Genomic DNA, 7,154 nt, shown 5'->3' on the forward strand with positions numbered 1-7,154 from the left:
CACCGTTTGCATGTCATTAGGGGGCCCAACCTGGTATTCCCCGGGTTGTGCTGCTGGCCGGGGGGGGGGGCTTCAGCCAGTGCCGGAGGAAATGGTGAGGGTGGCCAAGAGGTGGGCTGTGGGGTCGAGGTGGAGGGGCCGGGTTACAGGTGTGTGTGTGTGTTGGGGGGCGGGATCAGTGCCCGGGGCATGGACCAGCCAATTCACCCTGGTCGCCCTGAGGAGCTTGTGGAGTTTCTTCCGGCACTGCATGCCAGTCCGGACGACGTTGCCCACGGCGCTGATCGCTTCTGCCACCTGCGCCCAGGCACGGCGAACAGCGGCGCCGGTGGCCTTCCTCCTGGGCCGGGGTGCAGGGCCAACTTTCTCTCCTCCATGGCGTCCAGGAGAGGGTCCAGCTCAGCGTCCCTGAACCGTGGCGCTGCTCTCCTTCAAGTCATCCTGTTGACTGGGACGGTGTGTACGTGGGGAAGAACCGTTTAAGTGCGGCTGCGGCGTGGGAGCCTCGTGTGCGCCAATCATGGAGCCGGCAAATCTGGGACCATTTTCCATGGAATTCATTGCCTTCCACTGGCGATGGTGCTTGCCCATTTAAAGTAGTTGAATCGGTGCAGCTGTTGTGCCTTTTTTTTCTGTCATAAAATGCCATGGTTCCCATGCCGGCGTTGGCACTTTGTCTCAGAAACAGAGAATCCAGCCCTTAGTCTCAGAAACAGAGACCCCCGCCCCAAGTGTTGATGGCGGGGCAAGGTTAGTGGACTTCTATGACAGCAAATCTGGCGCAATTCACCGACCATTCAGGGGCGAGCACTGGTGCCATGTAGAACAAGTCCGATTCCAATGAAAAATGCCATCTGATTTGCCGGATTTGCAATTGGAATTCAGGAGGCTGACAAGCCGCATATACACACGCCCCACACACACCATGCCAACCAACAAGATGGCAGCAAGACGAGCGGCACCAAGATTTACAGATGACGAACTGGAGACCTTGCTGGAGGCCGTGGAGGAGAGGCGGGTGACCCTGTACCCCAGAGTGGGAAGGAGGCTGCCAGTTGCCGCCATTCGCCAGGCCTGGATGCAGGTGGCAGAGATGGTGAATGCCATGGGCAAAACTGCGAGGAACGGCCAACAGTGCTGAAAACAACTGCACAACCTCCTCAGGGTGGTCAGGGTGAGTATTGAGCCCCTGGCACCAACCCCGTCCCACGCACCCGTAACCCTACATCCCCCCCCACCACCTGGAGTACGGCCAAACCCCCACCCTGCACCACATGCCAGAACCCAGACTGGCCCCCATGGCCAGGTGTCCTGGCCACTGAAGCCACCAGCTATCCAGTCCCTGGGTTGCATGGATCAGACTGTCTAACACTGTGCGTTTTCTGTTTTCCAGCCCCCCACCCCCTCTCCCAGGAGAAGGCCACACACAATCGGCGAGAGAGGAAGAAGACTGAAGGGAGTCCACGGGACTTGCGGCCCCCACCGCAGCAGAGCAGAGGGCCCTGGAAGTGGTCAATGGGCCCAAAGAAAGGGCAGTCGCTGGGCCAGAGATTGGCATTAGGCGAGGAAGTGAGACCTGCTGAATTGCGGTGCCGCATGGCACATGTGTCACTGACTTCCTGTCACAGCTGTCTCCAACACCCTTCACCATCCCAGAGACACTCACCTCTGTTGGGCACTTTAGTGAAGAGGCTCCTGAGACACTATCAGATGTGCACCACACACATGCTGTGGTACGACAGGTGGAGGTAGGAACTCCTGAGCGAGCAGACTGTCGGAGGGTGGGCTGACCCAAGGGACTAGCTGCCGTCCAGATGGGTTTCGGGCTTCTGGAACTGACAGTCCCATCGATAGTGGAGATGCAGTCACAGAGCCAGGAACTACATGAGGAGTTGTCGGCGAGCATCCAGCACCTGCAGGTGCAGGTGGAGTAGTCCAACCGCGTGCAGGAGCAGATGATTGTGCCAACCTTGCGTGCCACCCAGGCTAACCACATGGGTGGCGTCCACGGTGGAAGCTTTGGGGGCAAACGTTTTGTCCATGGTCAAGATGTCTAAGACCTGGGGTAATTTGTGCAGGCAGTGGCTAAGGCCCAGGACAGGGCTGCCCTATCACAGGCAGCCACGTACCAGAGCCACCTGGATATTGCAGCGGCGGTCCTGAGCGTGGCCCAGTCACAACGGGCCATGGCTGAGGGCGTCGGCAGCATTGCCCAGGCGCCGGCCGACGTGGCACAGACCCAGAGGGAGTGGCGCAGTCTCAGAAGGAGATGGCACAGTCACTGGCTGATGTAGCATAGACCCAGAATGTGGTGGAATGGTCACAGCATGATGTAGCGCAGTCACAGACGGAGGTGGTCCACTCCCTGTGTTCCATTGCCGCGAGCATGCAGATCCTAGTTGAGACGAGATCAGGCTACCAGGACTGGCAGCGCCAGGTGGTGGGGCATCCTCAGGGGTTAACTCCACTTGCACCCCCGTCCCACGGAGTAGCCCGGGCCAACGGGCAACCTGAGGGAAGAGGAGGCGATGGGGCCCGGGCGGTTACTCCCACATGGGAGGTGCCGGAATGCCGGAATTCCTTGGATTCCCCTCCTCCTGGCCCGGGCGCATCACATTGGGCAGGCAGAACAGGGCAGCACCGCGCCACCTGGGACACCCGAGCAGCATTCGGGCCCATCCAGGCCCGGTTGTCCCAGAAGATGGCTGCCATAGGGGACCCAGATAACAGGGCGGGAATCACAGCAGGTCGTCTCCACTCCTGATGTACCAGCTGGGGTTTGCCTAAGCATAGCGTTAGGGCCCATAAGGCCAGAAACGTAGACACCAGTTAACTTGTCACGGGTGCAGGACACACTATAATGTTAGGGGCTAGGGCAGAAACCTGTATATATTTGTTCACATGAAACACATGAGCACAACATTAAAACCTGCCTCAGTGTTCTATCAGAAGGGCATGAGGGTTGGCCTGGTCTGGGCTGGCCGCTCAAAGGGGCTCAGGGGCAGGGGATGGTGGACGTTGTGGGTCAAGAGTCAGAGGTTGGCGAACGATGCGGAGCAGCAGAACTCATCCTCCCAGAGCGGGTTGTCATCATCCTCCATCCCATGGGTCAGACCCGCTGTTACTGCCCGCACCGCGTAATGAGGCAGGTAGGAATCAGAGGGGATTGCAAGGGGAGGGGTGTTGCAGGGAGGGTGTCCATGGGAAGGGGTAGCCGGCCAGAGGGGCTGGATCGGATGTCTATGCCAGTCACCCTAGTTGGTGAACCTGGAGGTGAACAGAGCTTTCTGTACACATCGTCCCAGGGTCGCCGTCATGCAGCCTCGTGTGCCTGCCCGGGCCCCATGCGCTGTCAATCCTCAATCTTCCCCGCATCCTTCTCATATGACGAGGACTGACATTCACCCTCCTCTTCGAGAATGTCGCCCCCACTGCTGTGTGATTTTATGGAGGATGCAGCAGGCACCAAGAAGTGGGAGATTCTCCTTGCGCTATACTGGAGGGCCCCCCAGAGCGGTCCAGGCACCTGAACTGCATCTGCAGGAGGCCGAAGCACAGCTCAATGAAATCCCTGGTTGCTGCATGGGCGTCGTTGAAGAGGCCAGGAACCGTCAAGTGTGCCTGGATGAAAGTATCGTGCACACTGCCCGGTTGTTGCCGCTGACGTGCATGATCTGCATCTCGTGGTCACACATCAGCTGCACATACATCGAGTGGAACCCCTTCTGTCAACTGCAGGTGCTCGTAGGGGGCCATGCATCCCGCTGATCACCCCATGGACCCAGGGCATCTCAGTGATGGTGCCGAATCCTGCTGCCTGGGCATCCTGGTGGGCTCAGTCCACATTGAAATGAATGTATTGTGCTGACTGGGCATACATGGCCCTCTGTGATGGCACAGATGACCAGTGCACTGAGCTCTGTGAGACCCCGGACAGGTCCCCACTCAGTGCCTGGAAGGACCTTGTAGCCATATAGGTTCATGGCTACCATCTCCTTGACAGCCACCATTACTGTCACGTGAGAGTACCCTTTAAAAAATGGGTGTTTAAGAAATGTACCTTCAAGAAATGGAGCTGCTCATGTTACTGCAGTGATGTCAGAGTGTGGGTGGAGCTGAGCTCCACTTCTGATTTTTAGTTTCAGTTTGAGAAAGAGCTTGGGTGTGTCTGTGTTTTTCAGTGAGTTGAATCTGAAGTTAAAAGCAAGCTGCACTGCTGTTGATCTCTGCCATCCAAAAACTATCTATGGATCATTTGGTGAATTCAGAAGAAGTATAAATGTTTTCAGTCTTGAATGTAAACCCTGATGTGCTCCTGTTTGGAGTGTATTAAGTCTTTTGGATGTTAAAAGAACAGCATACAGATTACTTAGTGTTGTATTCTTTGGGGGGTGTATTTGATTTACTGGTTGCTAAGATGTTTACTGTTTGTTTTAGAAAGGTTAACCTGAGTTCATAGAATAAACATTGTTTTGTTTTAAAAAATACTCGTCCATTTCTGCTGTACCACACCTGTAGAGTAAGCCGTGTGCTCCCCAGGCCACAATCTATTAAAGGTTGTGGGTCAGGTGAACACCATGATACACTTTGGGGTTCTTTAAACCCTGGCCCATAACATTACACCCTATGTTACTTATACATATATATATTAGGAAGACAGTCTCATTGGAGGACATCTGTCCCTTTTAATTAATATTTGACATTCAAGAATTTGGCTGTTGGAGATCACAGAAGTGTCTTCCTGTTCACTTGTTGGTGGTACTTCTTGAGCAACTAACTTGGTATCGGTCTCTGTAGGTGCTGAAGATTCTGCAGTGACAGATTTGGAAATTTCCTCTGCAGTCGGTCTTGGTTCTGACGTATTACTGTCCATACATTCCAATCTCTACAACAGTCTTCAGAGTTAATACACCCTCAGTCAACAGTTTCCTTTGGATGGTTTCATTTCTGAGTCCACAGACGAATCAGTCTCGAAGAACATCATCAAATTTTTACCAAATTCTCAGTACTTTGCTAATTGACATTGCTGCGAATTGCAAAATGCTTTCCCCTTCCTCTTGAGCACGGTGATGGAAGCAGAATCCTTCAGCTATCAACAGTGGATGGGGAGAGAAATGTCCTTCCAAGATTGCCATTAACTGTTTGCAGGCCTTTTCTCCTTGGTAGACTAGAATTTGTAACAAGAATGTTTTTCGCCCAACTGAGCTGAAGTAAGTCACAACCTACAGGTTTTCCGGTGTCTGATTTGCTACAAGGAACATTTCTTTATAAGAATTCCATGTCTCATAATTCTTGTCAAACCTCTCCATGGCGCCACTTTTTCCTGCCAATTTTCGGATCCCGTTTCCCTGGTCTGCACTTCTTTAGCCTTCAGCCTTTTTCCCTTCAGTTTCAATTCCCGAAGCAAGCAATCTCCTAGCCCACAAGCAAACTAGATTTTCCCTTGCCTGGACTATCGATTCCCGAGCAGTAGGTTGCAGAGTCAGCAGCCTCCTTGGTTCCCGTTCCTGCAGCCTGTTTACAATGCCATGTGAGCAGTCTCTGCGGCTTCTCCTCACTACAAATAGTAAGTACGCCTGAAACTTCATTTTCTTGTTCAAAGATATGCTCCATTTTCTTACAGTTGTGTCCAAATTTATTTTCAAAACTCCTATTTGCACTAGTGACGGTCGCAATCAATCAGTTTACTCATCGATAGCTTCCCAAGGTCTGAGCAGTTTAAAAAAAAATTAACTTTGCCTTTTTACTTCTCATAAACTGGTTGATGATTGATCCAGCCTGAATTTTCACCTGAGGTTTTCTCTGGCCCAAATCTTCGTCGATGGTTGATTATGCCCTAAATCCTTGTCACCAGTTTGCTCTTTTTCTTGTGTGTGGGTGCTGCAAAGAGAAACGAAGCAGGGATACTACGCTCTAAGTTCATAAAAACACAGTGCAGGGTTTATTGAGAGATGTTGCTTCGATAGTGTAAGGTGATGAACTTCCCAAATGCCTACGCAAATACTCCACTGAGGCCACTACAGATCATGTTATGTTTCACCAGCAGGCATTGTTAATTGAATACATAACAAAACCCCTTTGGAAATGTTTTGTTTGCCAACAATTTACCAAAATTACTAACATGTGATCTGTTTCAAGCGAGAACAAAAGATTTGGTATTCTAGCCAAAACTCCATTCACCTTCAGTGATACCCAAAAGTCCCAGCCAAGAGCAGGGATGGGAGATTTTGGCCCATAGTTCCGATAGTCCTGCTTTCTTGGTCTGTGTGAATTTCATTATCAGAACATTGATGTCATCAGCAAATAGTTATACAATAGGTGACATTTCTATGTCAGAGAAAGTCACACACGCACTCACATTTAAATAGACATATGCACACACATTGTCATAATAATCAAGGGACAACCCTGAACTATGCCCAGAGAAATTGGCTCCAAGTGTGTGTGTGTCAGGAGAGTGTGACACAGAAACAAAATACCATCCAGTAGCACCAGCACCCCTGTAAAAAAATCTTTTGCAGGTGTATCTCTCTCTAATTGTTGAAGTAAGACAAGTCAACAAAGATCACAGCTGAAATTGAAACAGGGAAGCTGTAGAACGCCAGAAACCTCAATATTGACTATTCCCCTGCTGAAGTCAGTGCTATTGGAATCTCGAGTCATGATGGCCACATCACCTACACGTCACGAATTAAGGAATGATTAGTGTACCTTTTTCTTTATTTGCATACTTTGGATGCATTTCTCATTACAAGTCTGTATGAATATATATGTATGTGTTCTACCATTTTATTACCTTCAGTAGTTAATAATCTCACTCTATCTTTAACTGAACCAAGCCTGGTTAAAGGGAAATGATATCCACATAGGTGGTAGAATCCTTATTTTGGAATTAATCTTGTTGCGACCAGCAGAGCGGGTTGGAAAAACAAAGGGAGTCAGTTCATCCCTCCTCACCTGGGGAATAGCAATGTGGGTGTATCCCGGCCAGATGGTAACATATTGAGAAGTCTCATCTGGGCTAACTAGCACATACACAGTATGGGCTGGATTCTCCGATCCCGGACACCGAATTTGTGTTTGGCGACGGGTCGGAGAAACCCCGATGACAACAGAATTCATGATGCTCCGCCCCCTGAAAAGCGGCGCACTCT

Source organism: Scyliorhinus torazame, chromosome 14 (genome assembly GCF_047496885.1).
Source record: "Scyliorhinus torazame isolate Kashiwa2021f chromosome 14, sScyTor2.1, whole genome shotgun sequence".
Lineage (NCBI taxonomy): Eukaryota > Metazoa > Chordata > Chondrichthyes > Carcharhiniformes > Scyliorhinidae > Scyliorhinus > Scyliorhinus torazame.